This window comes from Mytilus californianus, unplaced genomic scaffold (assembly GCF_021869535.1).
Source record: "Mytilus californianus isolate M0D057914Y unplaced genomic scaffold, xbMytCali1.0.p SCAF_14, whole genome shotgun sequence".
Taxonomy (NCBI): Eukaryota; Metazoa; Mollusca; class Bivalvia; order Mytilida; family Mytilidae; genus Mytilus; species Mytilus californianus.
In genome coordinates this window covers 34,609,937-34,632,610 of record NW_026262626.1, presented here as the reverse complement: position 1 = coordinate 34,632,610, position 22,674 = coordinate 34,609,937, and the positions used below count along the sequence as shown (strand labels likewise).

Sequence of the window (22,674 nt, the reverse complement as noted above, 5' to 3'; positions counted from 1 at the left end):
TTTATATTTACTTTTTTTTTTGTAATTCAGGAAAGTAACAAGTATCTATCATACATAAAACAGGCTTCTCACTAAGAATTGGATACGCCAGGCCACAGGTTCACAACTTTCTTCCATAACAAGTCCTACATTAAGAAGAAAAAAACTATTTTATTGCTAAATTTATAATTTAAGTCTATATGACAAAAAGAACAAGGAAATTACATCAAATTCAAATTACTTTCCTAAAAACTAATAATATCTTGGCTTAGTTCTTGGTTAAAGAATCCACCCTTATTTTTTCTTTTTTTTTACGATTTTAATACTACCATGAGAGGATTGACAAAACTGGTTTCCTTAGAGAAACAGATTACACCACCAAAGCTTGTGCAATAGATATTTATCCACTTTCGACAGTTAAATTTTAAATATTTAAAAAGCTTGGCAAGCCTTGCATTTTAAATTTGAAAATTTAACTGTCTCGAGTGGATAAGTATCGTATCACACTTGATCACTGATGCAGTGGTAGAATCTATATATATATAGATCTTGCTTAGGAATTATTAACATGATTAAAGGCAAGCCAGGTCTGCCAAAATGTTAGTTATTTTCAGATTTCTAACAAAACAGTGACCTAGTTGTTACAGACAAGAAATTATCTGGCCATACAATACCTCCTTGTGTTTCTAAACTACCTATGAATGTATTTTGGATTTTAGATAATAGTAAATACCTAGGGCCATAACCAATAATGTAGTGGCCATCAAATGACTCCAATTTATATTGTTACTTATTAACCAGATATAGACCTGTTCAAAGAATAATTAAAGGAATAAATGAAGTTGTAATATACAACTTTTATTTTAATTTTATTAATGTCCAGTCAGCAATAAGATTTAGTAGACAAAAAATCATTATAATTTTTTTCACAAAAAATGTACCTTTTTACCAACATCTAACATTCCAAGTCTCATTCAAAGATTTTTTTCAATTCATTTCAGTCATTTGTCAGTGACAGTTCCATAAATCTTGGACTATATTCACTATTGTTTACAATGTTATAACAATAAACACTTAAAATTACCATGATTATCATTGACTGAGATTTTTCATTAAGATGCTGGTGCTAACAATTTTAATACCCTAAAATATTTCTCTACCAGACTATAAAGCATTGTTAAGTGTATAAACTGTATAACATGTAGTTCATGTTTTTAGAATTAAAAAAATTAATTTCAGTTTTCACTGAAGATCCTTTGAAAATCAATAGTAAATATAAAAATAAGGAGATGTGGTATGATTGAATACAGTTTCACATTTTTTTGTACATTCTTTCATTTTCAATTACATGACCTATTAACTTATCTGCTGATAATTTTACAATTGACTATATCCATGCATATGTACCATAATTAATAACCCAGATATACTAAGTTTAAATGATGATCAATTCTTATTTCCAAAAAATAACTATAACTTAAATTGATTTTTTCTTACTTTACCTACTTGCTTACAGTCAATAACTCAAATTGATTTTACATGTATCTTTCTTATCCATGTTATCTAATTTAACGTAAAATCACTTAAAACACTCTAAGACAATAAAAGCTGAATCATCAAAGAATCTAGTGTTTCAAGTTGTCAAAGAACTTCACCAAACTATATTTTTAGTGATCTTTAAGCGATGTTAACAATACCCTCTCTCTTTCTGCCTTATTTCTAACTTTCAGTTTATGCATCATGGCAGTAAAAATTATGGAGAGATAAATTGTTGATACAGAGATGTCTTGCCTGTGTGTAATTTCAATAGCAAAATGCATACAGTTTAACCTCAATAAGTGGAAGGGACCCAACATAACTGTTTGACTTATCTGAGGTCGTGATTAACAACATGTTTTCCAATTTCAAAATAGCACCTTGTATCGTCAACCAGGTATTTGATATCAAAAGACATGTTTTATACTCCAGTCTATCTGCAGCAATGTTAAATTTCAACATACAGTCGAACCGCGCTGTATCAAACCTGCCAGCACAACTGAACATTGTTGTTCGTTTTCATCGAAATTGGAAGTGACATACATTTGTACATTGTATCTTAGCCTTGAAGAAACTGCTTAACTATCATGACTATTACACTTGTTAATAAAATGCTCCGCTGGGCGCAGCTTGATACGACTGCAGAGGTGGAACCCTGAACAGTTGGGGCAAGTATGGACACAACATTCAAGCTTGATACAGCACTGAATTTGGATTGTAATTAAATATTTGACACAGCATAGGTTTCTGACACAGAATGAATGTGGTCTAAGAACTTAGAAATTTTTAATTTACCTAATCAAACCATATCATTATTATTTGCTTTTATATATAAATCTGAAATAACCAATTTAAAATGGAAAATTTTAAAGAAAAAAAAGGAAAAAAATATCCCCCCCCCCCAATTTTTTGAACCCCCTTATGATTCATCACCCCCAAACTCAATCCAAGCCTTCCATTTGTGGTATGGTACCTTGGAGTACAATTTCAGAGATCCATACACTTGAACACAAGTTATTGTCTGGAAACTAGAAAAATGCTTGTTTTTTGGCCCCAAATTCCTAAACTTGTAGGGCAATTACCCCCAAACTCAAACCCAGCTTCCCTTTGTGATATTGAACCTTATAGTACAATTTCATAAAGATCCATACACTTACACACAAGTTATTGTCCTGAAACTAGAAAAATGCTTGTTTTTTTTTCCCTTTTTGGCCCCTAATTCCTAAAATTTGGAGGCAATTACCCTCAAAATCAATCCCAGCCTTCCATTTGTGGTATGGTACCTTGCAGTACAATTTCATAAAGATCCATACACTTACACACAAGTTATTGTCCTGAAACTAGAAAAATGCTTGTTTTTTTGCCCCTTATTCCTAAAATTTTGAGGTAATTACCCCCAAAATCAATCCCAGCCTTCCCTTTGTGGTATGGTACCTTGCAGTACAATTTCAGAGAGATCCATACACTTGAACACAAGTTATTGTCTGGAAACTAGAAAAATGCTTATTTTTGGCCCCTTATTCCTTAACGTTTTGGGCAATTACCCCCAAACTCAATTCTAGCTTTCCCTTTGTGATATGGAACCTTGTAGTACAATTTCATAAAGATCCATACACTTACACACAAGTTATTGTCATGAAACTAGAAAAATGTTTGTTTTTTGCCACTTTTTTGGCCCCTAATTCCTAAAATTTGGAGGCAATTATCCCCAAAATCAATCCCAGCATTCCCTGTGTGATATGGAACCTTGTGGTACAATGTCTGAGAGATCCATACACTAACACACAAGTTATGTCTGGAAGTTACAAAAATGCTTATTTTTGGCCCCTAATTCCTTAACTGTTGGTACCATAACCCCCAAAATCAATCTCAACCTTCCTTATGTGTTATTGAACCTTATGGTAAAATTTCATAGAGATCCATTCACTTAAACTAAAGTTAGAGGTATCTGGTATGGGATTGTGAAGTCACTCTTATTGAGAAAATACATGCAAGGTCAATAGATAATATACAATTACTGTCTTTTGATGAGGTAAATATGCGGTTTCATTGACTTTCTAAAAACTGGTATTGACTGAGGCCAACAGCCGAAGCGAATACCAGTTTTTTCAAAAGTCAATTAAACCACATATTTACCAAAAAAAAGACAGTAATTGTTTTATTCCGAGAGAAAACAATGTATTTAATGACAAATATTTACCAAAAGCAATTGTACATCAAACATTTTATGAAAACTTTACATGCATGTGTGTGATGTTTAGCGCGTTTATCTTTTCTCCAGGTGAAAATGCTTTTTTATTCAAAATCTAATTCATATAGAGAAACCTACTAAAATACCAATATGGAATAATCTAATTAAATGAATTATAAGGACAAATTTTGAAGAAAAAAAACCTGTCTGTCAAAATGGTTCATCATTATGAACAGTATCTTAAAAAATCAGAGTTTAAAATATCACAGTTTCTACAAAACTACAAAAGTCAGATTGCTCTTCATCATGTTCATCATTTCATCGAAAATGTTACTTATTTTAATGATCTTTTTTCTCAATATACCGAATGACAGCCGTGAATTTTATGAGTTTTTAAAAAAGATCATTTGAAGATGTAAGTATAAAACTTATACTTCTTTTCGGTTTATATAATAGTAATTGTTTTCAATTGTATTAGAGTATATTCCCTATAATTGCATAATTATGTCTAACAAATAGGCTATGCAAATAACCGGAATCGACTGTACTGAAAATTGACCCCATGATCAACACATATACTGGTCAATCAACTCATAATTTGTTTGCATGACAATAAGAGTGAATCAGTGAGATTCAAATTGTTCAATAATCAAAGAAAGTGAAAGCCATAAATAAGTAAACTTAGCACATACTTACAACTTCTCGTCCAATCAAATTGCTTATATTTTCCTTCTAATTTTCATAGTACATACTTTTCCTGTGTACTAAGTAACTACGCATGAATGACCACAAGGGTAAGATTCATTGTATCGTAATCAAGATATTTAAAACAAAAATTGCCACTGGCTATTTTGAAATAAAATGCTGTGTTCCAAATTAAATTAAATAGTTTGTAATTAGTTTTCACATTGATTTTTAAATATCCTGCTATTAAAATCTTTGGATCTAAAAAATGTTTTTGACAATTGCAAATTTTATCATTTAAATAAAGGGTAAAACATATGGTTCTTTATACCTTGATTAGAGTACAACGATATCTTAAAATTATGATAATGTATCATCCATGCAATTACTTTGTACACAAAAAAGTGTGTACTATGAAACCTTGTGAAGGAAAATTAAAGCAACTTGGTGATAATTTTTTAAGCTTTCTTAAGGAAAGTGATCTATTTCGTCATGAATTGATTGATTTATTGATTATTGGTTGCTTAATGTCCAGTGGCAAATATTTCATGCATGTTCAGGACGATGTCATGAATTGAAAAACTGTGATTATGTCTAAAGATAATGTGCCACCTATATCATGTATATATATATATATAAACATATTCTGATAAATCTTTTAGTTTTTACATTGAACTAATAAAAAAAAAAAACACAAAACCTTTAGTCTCTGATCTATTTGTAGTTGCTTTTTAATGCCTATCTGCTAGACTATATCTTTGGGGACAAACTATCTATATGTTTCAAATTTATTATAGCTTTAGTTTTACTGTGAAATTAAAAAATGTTTTCAAAACATGTAAAGCTTCCACTGCAATTTAATTATTGCCTGCTTTTGGTCAATTTGTTTTGTCATCTTACCTTGTAAGAAGAACATGTATAGTAAAACACCGCTTTATATCAGTTAACATACTTACACCAGCAGCTACCATCTTTTCATTCTGGAGTAATGGGCCTTTTGAAATCACATATTTTACAATGATACTAGTGAGTAGATTTACAAAATTCGTTAATGAGCTCCGTTTTACAAACACCTGTGATACAAGTAGTCAGCCAAAATAAACTATCAATAGACCAATTAAAAGATTACTCGAGTTGTAAATATGTGCTAAATTGGATAGTCTATGGAAAGGTATATACTATGAAATTAAGAGCTCAGGGCAAGCCCCTCGCTCTAAATTTCATAGTATATACCTTTCCATAGACTAACCTAGACTTCATCAGGTGATTAGCATGATTAGTGACACAAGCTTAATTGCATTTAATATTATTACCTGTATTAGTCACCAATATGACCAATATCCATTTTTTTACTGTTACAGCCAAGCATAAAAATATTAACATGACAGTGTTCCAGCTAGGATTTGAAAATAGAGGGGCGCGTTTTTAAAAAAGGGCACTTTAGCGCGTTCTCCTGAAAAAAATCAAATACTTAATATTACCACATAATGACATATTTTTAGCAAGCATGTAGCTAAGTTAAATACTCTATACTATTACATACATTGAAAATTGTGAAGGTTTGGTTGTGAATTTAAATAAGAGTGCCAATGAGACAATTGTCTTTATTTCGATCTTGAGAAATAGATTGATTCAACAAATAAGTTTGTTAATTCAACTTTGAAAGATTATTATCAATTCAACAAGCATCTCCGTAAATTTCATGTTGAGCGTATTTAATAATATCAATAAGTTTGTCAAAACGGATTTCAATAAGAAAATTGATACAAAAATCGGACTTTCGAGAGCTCCGTAATCGGCACAATAATAAATTAATTCGACTTTGAAAGTTTATTATCAATTCAACATGCATATCCGTATATTTCATGTTGAGCATATCTCATAATATCAATATTAAAGTTAGTCAAAACGGATTTCAATTTAAGAAAAATGATATAAAAATCGGACTTTCGAGTGCTCCGTAATCGGCGGAATTTACAATAGAAGAACAATTGCGATATCTGATAGAAACCTTTCTTCTTCTCGATTTTTCATAAAGGTAAAGAATTAAATTATTTTTTAACCTTTGATGGTCATTATTCTTGAAAAAAAGATGTAATAGACTGGCATGTCTTTGATATTTTCTTCTTGTCATTTTCGAGTTGGTCAATTTTTCTTTTTTTCGTCGGCATTTTGCGTGTTGACGATTTACAATATACTATTGGAATGATTCTTTTTTAATGAACGTTATTTTATAAATAACAATTACAATAGAAATGAACATCGTTCACTTTTATTTTATAAATTCTATTTTGCATCGTCAGGTGTTAAAAAATCAATTCATTTAACTTGGATGTTTGGTGCTTCAGGGCAAAGGGATTAGACAGGGTCGTAAATTTCACCTGTTTAAGTAATTGACTCTAATCAAATAGGTGATTATATACAGGTAACAAGTGTTAACAATTTTAATCTGTTGTCTTAATGAAGTGTGTGTATAAAGAACTCAACAAAATGGCGACAATATGAGGAAAAAAGATCGTTGTCTAAACTTTTTTCAAAAGGGCACAGAGGGGCGCAGGGGCGCTTAAAAAAGGCAGAGGGGCGCAAAATTTCGGGGGCGGGGCGCGGCGCCCCTCCATTTCATGCTAGCTGGAACACTGCGTGAGGAAAATAGTGAAGTGGTGTCTGAAATATTTCAAGCAACAGTATTTGAACATGTTGAAACTAGATGAGATAAAAAAATTGCATTTTTGTGAAGCCTAGCACTATCTTAATCTATTTGTAACTATATATGAGATCTCACTAGTTAGTTATTAATTTAAACTGAAGAAACTCTGAGTGGATGTTTTTCATGGGTAAAAGAGAGACGATAGATACCAGAGGGACATTCAAACTCTTAAGTCGAAAATTAACTGACAACATCATGGTTAAAAAAGAAAAAGACAAACAAACAATAGTACACAATACACAACATTAAAAACTGAAGACTGAGCAACAAAAACCCCACCAAAAACTAGGGGTGATCTCAGGTGCTCCGGAAGGGTAAGCAGATCTTGCTCCATATGTGCCACCCGTCTTGTTGTTCATGTTAGTTCAAACCCGGTAATAAGTCTAATTCGGTAGATCACATTCGGGGAAAAGGGGAAGGGGTTGTTGTTACGACATTTGGAACATCTTGGACTATAATACAATATATGGTGTCCCAGTGATGATCAAAGCAAAGTTCGTTCATTTAAGACTGTAAAAGAAAGGCGGAAGATACCTATCATCTGTGAAACGGATATTCCATAACGGTCAACCAACTCGTGATGGTGTCCATAAAATTTACGAATTGATGATTTCAACTTCACCACTTGGAACTCTTGGTCTAATAGCGTCCTTGTGAGCAGCAACCCTCTATCAAGGAAATCATGATAGGGAATACAAGCCCTGAAATATCATATCAACTGGGAGATGTATACTCTGTATGCAGGCGCTGCTGGAATGTTGCTACATAGAAATGGAAAATTCACAATTGGGAAGCTGAAATCATATCTTTTGTCATAAAGTTTTGTTTTCAAAAGACCCTCATTGTCATATGATAATACATTGTTTAAACAGGGCCCCCACATAGCTTCAACTGGATGAAAAAGTTTTGTAATTTTAGAACTTACCTGGATTTGAATAAATAGCTATAAGGTGTATAGAGTTACAGGGCTGCCTAATAGACCAATCTTGAGTTGTTTTTTTATATACATGAATTAACACAGGTTGACCCGAGGTCAATCAGCATAAATGAAGTCAATGAACAATCTGTCCTACATCTACGACGATCCATCAGAACATTGCTGATGGATTGACGCATCGCAAACAGACACTTATTAAAAGATAAAAAATTTATGAGTGCAATAATCAAAAATAATTTTGTGCAAAAGTTAAAAATAAACACATTTATATATATTTACAAACAGGGTAGATATCTCAATATACTGACTTCATGGACTATGGATCAGTATTTTAAACTCCAAAGAGTTAATGCTGAAGCCTGATGCTGTTTTGTGGAAGTGAATTCCACAGTACTTACAACTGTGAATGGGAAAAAGCTGTACTTAAAGTAGTCTGTTCTGGTGCTGAATGTTTGATGTTGTAAGGGATTGCTGAATCTGGTGTATTTTACTGGCCGTGGTGAAAGGTAAAGGTTTGGATCTACTGCTATAAGTTTGTTTGTGATTTTGTACATCATTGTTACTCGATTAATGTTTCTGCGAGCTTCAAATAACTTCCGTTTAAGATGGTCAATAATGGACATGACACTACTGGTGTTTTGGTACCTGTTGGTGACATAACGTGCTGCCCTTCCTTGTATTTTTTCAATATTATTTTTTTGTTTTGGGGTGTATTCTAGGTTTGATCGTACCATAGATTTATAAGCCAAATTTTTGTTTCTTCCTTATTAATTTTTAAGTTTCTTTTTAAAAAGCCCAAGATCTTATTTGCTTTAGCAGTGATGTTGTTAATATGGGTATCCCATGACATTTTCTTATAGGATAAGGTAATACCAATATATTTTGCTGTTTTGACGGATTCTAAAATGTGGCCTTTTAGTACATAGTCATGTTTGTATGGTGACTGTGACCTTGTTACTGTGTGAGAGTTGCATTTTTCTAGGTGGAATTGCATACCCCATGTTTGTTCCCATTTGGCTAGGCAGTTTAAGTCATTTTGTAGGATGGTACAATCTTGCTGTTGTGTATAAAATACAGTCAATGTAAGAAGTTGTGTTTCACAGCTGTGTTTTGCTCTGAAGCCATGCTGATTGTCCACTAGAATGTCATGTGTGTCCAGATGTTTTAGGATGTTACTTACTACAACATGTACAATGTATTTGAACAGTTTGCAGCATATACAGGTTAAGGAGACAGGTATCAGGTCCGTTCGCTCCCAATACATGTTTGCACCCTACACGTTCGCACCCAACATGTTCACCCCCTGGGTTTGTTCGCACCCTATTCTTATTTAGATACTGGGTGTTTTTTCAGATGTATTTATCAAAATATTAAAACTTTCATGAATAAAAATTCAGGATTTTTAAATGAAATATTTTATTTGGTGATTTGATAATTTAAAATTATTAAATGTTAATTATGTATGATTACTGTAACTTGGTACATGTATTTACAAAGCCACATTTGGTATAATTGTTCTGTGTTTTAAAATCATGATTGTTGTTACAACTAGATGTTAATACTGCATGTAGTCAGCTTGGTATTAGTAAACTCAGTGAAGAATTGGTATCTTCCGCCTTTCTTTTACAGTCTTAAATGAACGAACTTTGCTTTGATCATCACTGGGACACCATATATTGTATTATAGTCCAAGATCATCATGACAATTTTTTAATCATGATTCATTTCGTCAAAATAATTAATAAAACACTAAAGGAAACCTGTTATGTTTTTATGATGTCACTTTATTTTGAAACAATAAAAAAAACTTATTTATAGGAATACACTAACTTAAACACGAAAACCAAATAAAAAGGGGGTGAACAGACTCAAGGTGCAAGCGTGTGGGGTGCAAAAGTGAAAGGGGGCGAACGTGAATTGGGGCAAACGGACCCGGATTCAAGGAGACAGCCCTTTAGTTACTGGCTAGGTATTTTTCTCCATTTTTAAATATAGGAATTACAATTGCCCGTCTCCAGTCTGATGGTACATCTCCTTTCAAAAAAGATTTGTTTAAAATGAAAATGAGATGTGGTGCAAAGTCAGATACAAATTGTTTTAGTATGCGTGCTGGTATTTCATCTGGACTTGTAGCTTTAGATGGATCAAGATTTTTTAAGTTTTTTCCATACCATTTGATGTTACATGTATTTCTGACATAGATGGATAGTTGTCTAACAGTTAGGTATAAATTTGTTCTTAATCATTTTCAGGTGTAAAAACAGAGTGATATTGTTTATTATTTCAGCTTTTTGTTTTGTGTTATCTATCAGCATGCCCTCAGATCTTAACAGTGCAACTCCTGAACTGTTTTTTTTTTTGTGGATCTGATGTAATTCCAAAACTTTTTCTGTTTTTGTGAAGTTTCTAAGCTTTCATCATAGCAAATGATGTTTTCTAAATATGTCCAGTAGGCTTTTCTCGTCTCTCTCTGAAGTAGTTTGTGTCCCTGTACTGTTTACTAATTTTATTGTGCGAGTCTTTCATTTTTTTAACAATTTATTCCTTTTTCTAACATGTCTAATAAGTGATTTTAACTCTTTATTAACACATGGTAGTTTCTGTTTTGTGTTATCATTTTAGTTGGAATTGACTCTTCTATGGTTTTCAATACCATTGTTTTGAAATTGTCCCAAAGTTGGTCCATTGTAAGTTCTTCTATGTTTGCAATATTGTTAAGATTTATGTTATTTCGTGTATTTAGCTTTTCTTTAATTTGAGTTGTATGTCCTTACTGTGACGTAATAACAGAAGCATTGTAGCATAGGAAAATGCATGCATTTAAAAGTCATCTAAAGACTATTGACTCCGATATATTTTTGTATATATTTAACTGCTGATCAAATCCTACTTGCGTGTGTGTAAAACTTAATAATTGTAAAAATTGAAGTACCTTCAATACTACATAGAAGACAACTGACACAGTCAGGGCGAACAGTAGCTTAACCTGTAAATTATGTTAACAGCTACATTTACTAAAAACATACTGTTTACTACTGAACATTGTCAGTCTTGTTCGTAAATAATACATCTGAGTGGCGTTTAATATCTATTTGTCTTTTCTTATTCAAAACTATCAACATACATTGTATCAACACAGTGATGTATTAGCTAAAACCTCATGATTTTCACTGCATGAATTGAATTTTGTATTCGTTCTCCTATATTCGTGATTTTCTTGCTTAACAGGAAACACCTAAAATCACGTGACTCACTTGAACCGCTTACGGTTTTGAGAATTAAGTAAAAGCTTTTTTAAAAAGCTTGTCAACGTTTATAATTTGATTCGTTTACATACAATTACATCCCTTCCTTTTAATAAACAAAGGGGCATTTTCTTTTCCTGCTGTTGGTCTTTCGTATATGCACCTGGTCACAGTAAATCGTAATTGAAATAACGATCTAGATCCAGTAACGAGGCTTGTATTGGGTATATTGGGATACGGGATATTTGGCATTTTAATTTTAGGGATACGGGATATTTGTTCTAAAAATAAATGGATATGGGCAATGACGTATATATATTATACGTCCTTGGATATGGGATATTGATGCATTTTTAGGGATATTGAATTTTGAACATGAAAAAAAAAAGTGGAATTTTAAAGTAAAGTACAGAAATATTTACATCTCACTTGATAAAATTGCCAAAAATAGTCAATATTTGGGTTAATTAAAGACAAACAGAACTTCTCAATAGATGATGCTATTTCAAGACTAGCGGACATTAAATAAAGCATAAAGCATAAAAGTCGGGTATACATATAACAATACAATATAAGCTCTGTAGAGCTTTTATCCGACATACATATATATGATAAGCACAAGACATAAAACACATAAAACAGTAAGCACATCATGCAAAGCATAAATACTGGTATCAAGCACAGCAAATTATAGCAATGAATAAGGCAAATTAAAGCATATAAAGCAAACATAAAATGCAGACAAACTAACATTCATGCAATAGCTATAATGTATAGAGCACTAAAAGTAGTTCTAGCATTTAAAACACAAATAAAAAAGTATGCAACAAAATATAAAAGCCAGAGTATACAAGATAAAAAAAGTGATCTACAGCTCACTGAGATCTGCAGGAGGAACACTGACACAAACTGCCCTCCCAATTACCAACCAAACTTTTGAACTGACCCAAAGGCATTTCTTCCCTCATCTTATTCGGCAGTTCGTTCCAGAGTTTGGCTCCGGCAGCATATCTGAATGAGTGTAGCCCATGGGTAGTTGTCCTTACCCTGGGAACAGTCTGCTATATTGTTATTTCTGAAAGAGTAAGTACAGTTTTTAATTCCAATAAGTTCATGTAAATATAATGGACATTGTTAATTTATAATTTTATACACCTCTATTGCTATCATTCTAATTCTTCTGATTTTTAAACTTGGTAGTTTTGATTTAATTAACAGTTGCTGGTAAGTGCTACAATAGTCTTCATAAATAAATCTTAAGGCACGCTCCTGTATTTTCTCTATTTTTCTAGTATTACAATCACCACAGAAGTGCCATACTACTGGACAATAGTTAAAATTTGACATGATAAATGAATTATAGATAGTAAGTTTACCTAATTTCGTTAAATGTTTACCAATACATGTACGTTTAAGTACATGTAACTGTCTTGATACCTTTTTACAAATATTAGAAATATAGGCATCAAACTTAAGTTGATAGTCAATTGTTACACAAAGTAATTTCACTTCTTTTTCACAATGTATGATATTGCCATCTAAATTAAAAGAAATATTTTTATTTTCAGTTTTCTTGCCAATGGCTATTGCCTGAAACTTGTCAGGGTTGGCCTTCATATGATTTAAACTAAACCAATTAATTAGCTTTGATGACTTTCTTTGTCTTTGTGACATTGAGATTAAAACAATGACATCAGAAAAACATGCTCTTCAAGGTCCAGGTGGTGCAAATTCAATGCAGACGAAACATGATATTTCACAGTTAATCACTGCTTTGAAAAGTCTTAGGGATGTTGTGAATGAAACAGAACCTTTATTAAAGGCAAAATTCTCGCTGAAAAGTACATCCACAACCATTGCTAAAAATCTTTGCTCTGAGACGAGAGCAATCGACGACACACCACTAATGATACAATTCGCTCGCAGATTTTCAAATTGTGTACGAGAACTATTTAAAAAAATCACACAGGTGTGTTTCTTGTATTATACTAGTGGGTATTCACATTATGAAAAGTTTTTCAAGTTATTGCTTGAATTATCATTCTCTGGAGGAAACGTCTCAGCTCAAAGAAGTAAAACTTTCAGACACAAAAATAAATGCAATGAGATAATGGAAAGTAGAAAACGGACTGTGTATTCACCAATTAAAGGTAAGAAACATGAGCACCAAATACCACCCAGGAACTCTTCCTTTGAATTGTTATTTAAGGAAACCTCCAGATGTTCATGAGCTAATTTTTTCAAAATTAAAAGTGGATGTACTACAGTTGATATCCAGGAAACCAGAAATGTAATCTATAGCAAGGGATCAACAGTATGTGTTTTTAAACGTGATATCACTGAAAGGTCTACATCTAGTCCTTTTTACATTGTCATCACATCAGATTTCTATAAAATGCCTGATGATGCCAAATTTGTTTCGGGAAAGTGGTTTGCTCAGGACAAAATCCACCCTCTTGATTTCGTTGAGAGTACTACAGAAACATCAGAAACATTTATAGTAGAGAGTGTTATCGAAATTTTACTATTAGATGACGGTCTCAGTGGTAATCATGCCACATCTCCTTATTTCTATATGGATTTGATTTGTTTCTTGTAGGTAAATGAACTGTAAACGCATATTTAAGAGTAATGTAATGAAATGAAGTTTTCTGCTGTTATAATTAGTGATTGTCTAACAGGTGTAAATTTGTTAATTTTCAGCAGTAACATGATAATTGCATGGATATATTTAGCAATAAGATACACATATAAACAATGACAGACTTAGAAATAAAAAAAAATCACATAAAATTGGAAACAAAAATCAAAATAAGAAAAATGTGATTGTTACCTGAGACTAATACAAATGAACTTTGCGGGACAATGAAATTGGAAAATTAAGTTAGTTGCATGTCCCCGGCCTTTATCTATTAGTCCCAGTTATCACTATAATACATTTTTACCCTGCTGACTTTAACCTAGAATATAGCTCAGTAAGGCTTATTTCCAATTATGAGGACAATATATGTTTTGGGAACTATCATAATTGTTACATTTATATGCTTGTTGGCCGCGGATACCTAGTTTGGAAATAACTGCATTGTATTGTGTATTGTATTGTATTGTTCAACATATTTCTAAACGATTTTTTGGACCGAATTGCGAGAAATGGGTCAGTAATAGTAATGAATGTGTTTGTGGCAAAAATCTTTAAACATAAACATTGATGACAAAAATCAACCTCTTGCGGCTAAAATAATGAACACTTGTTGATGAAAAGACTAGGTGTCGATTTACCAGATGCCAATTTGACTTGTACACCCGTTTTTCATTCAGTATATACGGCATTGATGTTGATGTTGTTGGCTCTGTGTAAATATCTCTGTTTATTAGATATGCGTGTGTTTGTAGTTATCTTAATCATAAACGAAAAAATAAAGGTGGAAATTGGCCATACGTTAAATGTTTTAACCATAAATGTAGATAGCAGGATTCAAATTGTTGCTGGCTTATCGTTCAGTGGCAAATGTTTCATGTATATTCAGGACGAAAAAAAATTGAAGCACGTAAGTTAGATGAATAATTATAAATTGAAAAGATTTATGATATCCAAATTATTTTAACCATAACCATATTAAACTCGTTTATTATTTTAGACGTGACAACTGGATGACATGTTTTAAAAAAAACTGAGCAATAAATTAGGAGGATGCAAGATACTGTTGTTTAAAGTGCTTTAAACTAGATAAATTGAAATATTACTGCAACTCTTGAAGTAAAAGAGAGAAATCTGATAAAACTAGATGTGTCGGAACGACACGAATGGCCCCGTCTCAAAAAGTTGAAAAATATGCCATTTCAACAACACATGTGGACACAAACATGCATGGATAGTATCCAGCTCTCAAGACCAATACTAGTTTGATGAAAAATTTCCTTGATCAATGAGCAGTTAAATTTCAAACTATCTATCAAAGTCCAAAGTCCTTAATTTCGGCAAAAATTAGTAAAGCGGAACACAAATTAAACTTGATCTGTAACTCATCATGGTTAACTCACATACCAAAAATTCAGCCCAATATCTGAAGGCGTATAGAAATAAAATCTGTATAACTGTGATTTTCAACAATTTATCAAAGTTCAAAGTCCGTAATTTTGGCAAAAATTAGCAGAGCGGAACGAAACTTAAATTTGATCTGTAACTCATCATGGTTAACTCACATAACCAAAAATCAGCCCAATATCTGAAGGCGTTTAGAAAAAAAAGTCCGTATAACTGTGATTTTCAACAATTTATTAAAGTCCAAAGCCCGTAATTTCGGCAAAAATTAGCAGAGCGGAACGAAACTTGAACTTGATCTGGAACTCATCATGGTTAACTCACATACCAAAAATCAGCCCAATATCTGAAGGCGTTTAGAAAAAAAAAAATCCGTATAACTGTGATTTTCAACAATTTATCAAAGTTCAAAGCCCGTAATTTTGGCAAAAATTAGCAGAGCGGAACGAAACTTAAACTTGATCTGTAACTCATCATGGTTAACTCACATACCAAAAATCAGCCCAATATCTGAAGGCGTTTAGAAAAAAAGTCCGTATAATGGTTTGTTGCGGAATGACGGAATGACGGACAAGGGTTAAACTATATGGCCCCGACAACTTTGTTGCGGGGCCATAAAAATCTTTTGATTCTTCCTAACAAAAGCATGAATCTTGTTGATTATTGTATAAAACATGCAAAAAACCATATCTTAAAATGAACTGAATTGAGCGCTCACAAACATTTTTAACCCCGCCACATTCTTTATGTGCCTGTCCCAAGTCAGGAGCCTTTAGTTCAGTTGTTGTCGCTGGTAGGCGTCTATCATATTTGTTTTTCATAAATTGTTTTGTTATAAATTAGGACGTTATTTTTATCGTCCAATTGACTCGGATTGTTTCATATTTTTCATGTCGGGGCCTTTTATATCCGACTATACGGTATGGGTTTTTCTCATTGTTGAAGGCCGTACGGGTGCCTATAATTGCTTACATCCACTTTATTTGAACTTTGGTGGATAGTTGTCTCGTTGGCAATCGTACCTCATCTCATTATTTTTATATTGAAAACTGCTACTGTAACATGTAACACTCTAGGCTTAGCAAATTTCACAGGAAAAGTAATAAATTACGCTTCACATATGCACCCAGCAAAAATACAACTTCACATGTTATATAGGTTTTTCTGACTTGTGCTCTTACAATATTTCATTTTGGTCTTTCGATGAATCAAGTCTCGAAAACCAAAGTCCTCAAATGAAAACATGTGCACAATTCGTCTAGTATCAGAAAACACGTACCTAGCAGGAACCAAAGAGAGTATCGAAAACCTAGAGAACAATACAAAATGAACGACAGACAAGACAATTTTTCAAACAGAAGAGAGGAATCGTACATACAACAAAGCGTATAAGAGAAATGTGAATATACCGGGAAAAATATAATGAAACTGTCCACTTCATACAATGGCCGTCGTTTAAGTCAATTGTAAGCTCAGTTAATTATTGCAAATACTCTTACTTCTTGTAGTGGACACTATATATACGCAAGGATACTTAATATTCAAAGATCAGCAATTGATTAAATTCTTCTATCCTCAAATATAACGGAAGCCGCGTATCACGGGTTTATATTGATGAATCTGTCAATTTTGACCTACACAGCGACCATGTCATCCTTAGAGTAAACATTAAATCGTATATCAAATCCCTAAAACCATAAAGTAATTCAAATGCAATATTTTGGAATATTAATGAAAAGATTAATTGGTCTGTTTTTGAAAGTAAGCTGCATGAAAACTTTCTAATTTTAAATTTTAATGTATTTTGTAAAGAAACAATGCATATTGATCAAATATGGGACTGTTTGAAAGAAAAAAGTAGAAAATACAGCTATAAATTCAATCGGTAAGGCAAAAACGTTTCGGAATTATCGAAGGTTTTGAAACAAAGAGTTAGATGAACAATTAAAACAAAGGCGCATGGCAAATCGACTTATACATGATTAAAAAAACACACCAACATGACGATGAATTAGGCCAGCGACTTACAAATATCTATAAAAACCGAAAAGAAAAAGTTCCCCAAGCTATAAAAGAAAAGAAAGTTTAGTTAAAATGAACTTGCGACAATTCACAAGCAAATGCATAAATTCCAAATATAAAATTAAAGGCTTTTGGGATTTTCTTAAAATAAAGCAAAATGGCTGTGTGCGAAATAATAGATCCTGTTAAATCAGGTGCAAGATTAACGACAAATCAAATTAATAAAGCGTTATCTGACCATTTTAGTTCAATAGGATCAATGCAAAATAGTAAAACCGAATTAGTTAACGATGTTGAATCTTTGATGTCCAAAATAGATAACAATTTAATTCAGGCGGATACACCTTTGTTGCTTTCAATAAATAAGCAAGAAATTTCGCAAATTCTTAAGAAAATTAAAAACAGTAAAGCTAGTGGTTTGGACAACTTACCTAATGAATTTCTTAATGATACAATATATAAGGTAGTGATATACTGGTTGATTCCCTTGTTGAACTTTTCACTAAGATAACCGACTATGAATGCATTCCTGTTGAATGGCACAAATGTATAATAAAGTTAGTTCACAAAGGAGGCTCGGTTCATGATTTGGCTAATTACAGGGGCATAACCTTAACTTCCGGTTTATGTAAAAATATTGAGGACATATTTATGAATTATATTGAAGATAAGAACCTATTACGGGTGAAACTCAAGGCGCCTTTAGAAAGACAGAAGAGTTGAACATCATGTTTTCACCCTTCATAGACTCTGCTCTTTAAGAAAAACTAAAGAGGAAAAAATCTTTTCTAGCTTTCTTAGATCTATCCTCTGCTTTTGATAAGGTCTGGAGATATGGTATTTTTCATCTTCTTTGGCAAAATGGTTTTCAAGGAACATGCTGGAAACTACTACGTTCTCTTTATAAAAATGTAAGTAAGTTATAAGTAGTCTACTCTTCGCAGATGATAATTACAAACCCTGTTGAATGTTGCCAGTGTTTTTTTTTCAAAATGGAATCTAAAGTTTAATGCCAAAATATCGAAAGTTCTAGTGGTAGGAAAAAGACTTAATGCAAATAATAACTGGTTTCTAGGGGATGTTTTAATTGATGAAATATTATAAACGAATATAAAAACTTTATTTCTCAAGAACGTTATAACTTAACTACATTATTCGCGTCTTAGGAGAACACGGTGATTTTAATCGGTTTAATGTTGGTTGTGCTTTTTGGATTTCGGTTATACGTCCATCCATTACTCATGCTTGTGGTGTATGGTTTCCCACGTCAAAATCCGGAAACGAAATGCTAGACAGCAGGCAGTACAAAGTCGCAAAAGTTATAATTAACTCTCAAATGAACTTTCCAAAATGCTCTGTTTTGTTGGACTTTGGAAGGAATCTTTAGCAAATTATATGGAACGTCAAAGTATATTTTGCTAGATTAGATTCGTTACCTGGTACAAGATATTGCAAAAAGATTTTTAACGAACTTAAATGATCAAAAATGAATATTTTAATGATATTAACGGCATATTCCAGTTCACTGAAACACAACCATTATATACATGGAAACGTCAATATAAATATGTTTAATAAGTTTTTTTGGTAGAGAAGCTTGTAATAAGCTTAAGTCCGAAATCCTTGAAAAGCGAAGCCTCGATGATCACCGTTCATTTTACATTACACAATATAAAAATAAGAAAATGTGGTATAATTGTGAATCAGACATCTCTCCACCAAGCACGACAGCTCTATTTTACAAACGTAGATGATTTTTGGGCCTCTCGTCTAAAGTTTCTGGCTAGAACAAACTGTCTTCCATTGAATGCGGTTTTATTCCGCATGAAATTGAAAGATAGTGATACTTGTCAATTATGTTGTATTGAAGAATCTGTTTTGCATGTATTGTTTGGATGCCAGGCTTATAATGATATTCGAGAACGTTTCTTTTCTGATTTGAACGATGTACTTCTCAATGCAGGAACCAGCGGGTTTTTCTCAGAGTTTCCTCGCTTTAATAAACTTCAATTTATAATCATCGGCGACATAGTCTTTTTGTCCGTTGATGATATCAGAAAAAAGGTTGATCAAATGGGCGAAAAATATCTAACCTCAGTCATTAAAGCTCTCGATGAATTGTTGCATGTTAATGTCTAAATTAATTTATATGTTTGAAAGTTTGAAAGTGTGCCAAATTTATGTGAATGTATATTTTAAGAAAAAGCCCGTCTAAATATATGTGTAATCTTTGGGTCCTACTAAAAAGCGCCCGGGGAAAAAAAAAGCGCCTGGGGAAAAGAAAAGGCGCCCGGGGAAAATATATAGATATTGTATTGGCATGAAACAACTTTGTGTCGATAAGTTATGCACATTGATTTTTTTTAAATTTTAGACAAGTATTTTGCAAATTCAGATAATAGACATTTGTAATAAAGCACAAAAATAAGTATGAATGTTTCAATTTTAACAATAATATATGAATACTATTTCAAAAGACAGATAATCATGAATCACAGTTTATGCTGAAGATTTATAAAATGTTAGACATCAAAAGACATGTTTTTCAAAAACGATATCAAAATGAAAAATGCAAAAACAACTTAAATTTCACAGATAAATATTCATTTTATAAAATTAAAAGAGTTACACATTATTTAGGAACGATAAAAGTGACACGCACATGTATATCAGCATCAGCAAATAAAACAATTATACTATGCATGTTAAAAGCAGGTGTTTGGTATAAAACAAATAACATTGAATCACGGATAAACATTACAAATCGCATGCCGCGATTTAAACAGTTTTGGTTTTATAAAAAAAATTATAATAAATCAGCAAATAAAGCAGTACTAGTACTATACATGTACCGTAGTTAAAACAAGGGGACAAAAAGCAGGAGTTTTGGTTTAAATTTAAAACTAAGCATTAAAACACTGATAAGCATAGCCATTAAAACAGTTTTAGTTTTATAAAAAGATAAAATAAATCTATATCAGCATCTGCATATAAAACATTTACTATTGTTAAAATAGCATTAAAAGTGAAGCACTATGCATCTTACTACCTATTCATACAAACTGTCAACTACATTACTGTTCATAACAAATATAATACAATGTACATTAAAAGTTATGTTGAAAATTTCAAGGTAGTGGTCTTGTTGGTACGAATACGCTTCTTTTGGTTTGGCTTCCTTGCGGTGGTTGGAGTTTTAGGAATCTTTAATTTTCCGTCAGATGATTCCACAAAATTGTCTCTCGGTCTGCTTAGATTCCTAAACTTTCTGAAAATGGCGTCCTTTTCTTTTGCACATTTCGGCGACCATACCACTTCTGTTACTTGAAATTTTTTAGCCCAAGGAGCCAACGCATAGTTCCCCTGGTCATGTAATGCTCGGCGTATATCTCGATATTGTAATTGAACAATTTTGTGTAGTTTGTCTATAAGGTCCGGGAGCTTAACGGCTTTCCAATTTGTCGATAGTTTTAAAATATTATTCATGGAGTTGCATGAATTGTTCTTCCAGTTAATTGGGGCAATGTCTTTTTGTGTCGGTTTTCAGACATAGCTCTTCAGAGATGATGTATTACTGCTAAAATAACGTTGAAACGCGAGAACACTGTGCTCATACTTCGCTTCCAACTCCATTGCCTTTAGGTTTATATTTACTTACTTACTTATATACAATTTTGAAATCTAAAATGTAAAAGTGCAACAACACTATCTACACACTTTAGATGTAGCATCGTACATATCCCCCTTTATATAAAGGACAAAACAAGCAATGATCATTTTTTTTTTATTCAGGAAAACATTTATTGTTATAAAATATTATTATTTTATTCACTCGGGCGCTTTTTCTTTTCCTGGACGCTCCCGGGCACTTTTTAGTACATTGTAGGACCGTAATCTTTTAATAATATTCAAGATATCGCCCTGCACTTTTACGGTTTCCTTTATTCATTTTATTTAGAAATGTTTATTGTCAAAAAGGTTGAATCTTAAAAGAAATACTTTTACTCTTATATTGACATTTTCAATTTTATAATGATGTGATTTTTTACATACACTGTATATAATGTATAGTTTGTATGACGCAAACAATAATACCCCACTGGTGTTTGCCCCCCCCCCCCCCCCCCAGATGTAAAGGGGTTGTTTAACGTTCAGTGGCAATTATTACATGCATGTACATATCAGGACGAATGAATATAAACCCTAATTTGTACTAGACCGGCATGGTGATCCGGAGTTTAAAGTGCTAAATCCTAAGACAACAGTCGGCAGGACAACATATCACCTTATACCCCGACACACTATTCTGACTCCGGTCCTACAAGTCTTTGCTCTTACTACTTAATGCTATTGAGGAGAAGCAGCTATCAATACCATTTTGTTAGTCTTGAATTGGTTTGTCTAGAATGGAGTTCGACCCACGACCCTCCCCCTCCGCACTCGAGTCAGTCACCCAACATGTAGAGTACTTTATAACTAAGAGATGTTGGGTATACATGAATGAGAGGAGATGTGGGTATAAATGAATGGTAGGAGTTGTGAATACATGCATAAAAGGAGATGTCAAGTACACTTGCAGAAGAGATGTTTGGTTTGGTATATGTTTATGTATGAGATGAGATTTTGGGTATACATGAAAGAGAGACATTGGTTATACATGAATGAGAGGAGATGTAGGGTTGATATGAATAAAGAGGAGATGTGGGTTATACACAAATGAGCAGAGATGTAGGCTATACATCAATAAGAGGAGAATCCGAGATGTAGGCTATACACCAATAAGAGGAGATGTGGGATTTATTTGAATAGATGCATGCTGGGTACACATGACTGATATACATGAATGAGAGGAGCTGTTGAGTATAAATGAATAAAAGAAGATGTGGGGTATAAATGAATTAGAAGAGATGTGGTTTACACAAAAATTAGAGAAGTGGGCTATACACAAATGAGAGGAGATTTTTGGGTACACGTGAACCAGAGGAGATGTGGGGTTTAAATAAATAAAAGATGTTAAACATGAATAAAAAGCAAAACTCTCAAAATAGTTAAAAATTTGTAAGGGGTTCCGCGGAACCCAGTGTCTTGTTTGCTATTGCTGCTGACAGTGTAAAAGTGTAATATTGACTTTAAAAAGTGAGTCCATTTATCAGTAAAATTCAGAAATTTAAAAAAAAAAAATATTTTCTTTAGATGCTGTTTCTTGTTATTGAAGATTAGCTTCTGTCCAAGTTTCATAACAATCGATGAAGGTTTACAAAAAAATTTAATCCCAGACTGTCTGTAAATGTTAACTGTAAAATAAGTCTATCTATCAGAAAAAAAAACTGA

The 22,674-nt window shown here is 32.6% G+C and overlaps 2 protein-coding genes across 3 annotated transcripts in view; both read right to left on the bottom strand.

Moving 5' to 3' along the window:
• LOC127724664 (USP6 N-terminal-like protein) overlaps positions 1 to 11,265 on the bottom strand; it is a 55,130-nt gene extending 43,865 nt beyond the window's left edge. Inside the window, exon 1 of one of the 2 annotated variants that reach the window (XM_052231700.1) lies at positions 11,159 to 11,265. The gene's annotated coding sequence lies outside the window, so the exon portion shown is untranslated. Of the gene's footprint in view, positions 1 to 11; positions 915 to 11,158 lie in introns of those variants that run through there. The other variant, XM_052231701.1, reaches the window with a different exon arrangement.
• The window catches only part of LOC127724749 (uncharacterized), a 185,055-nt gene that overhangs the window by 153,455 nt on the left and 8,926 nt on the right, over positions 1 to 22,674 (bottom strand). The window lies entirely within an intron of this gene.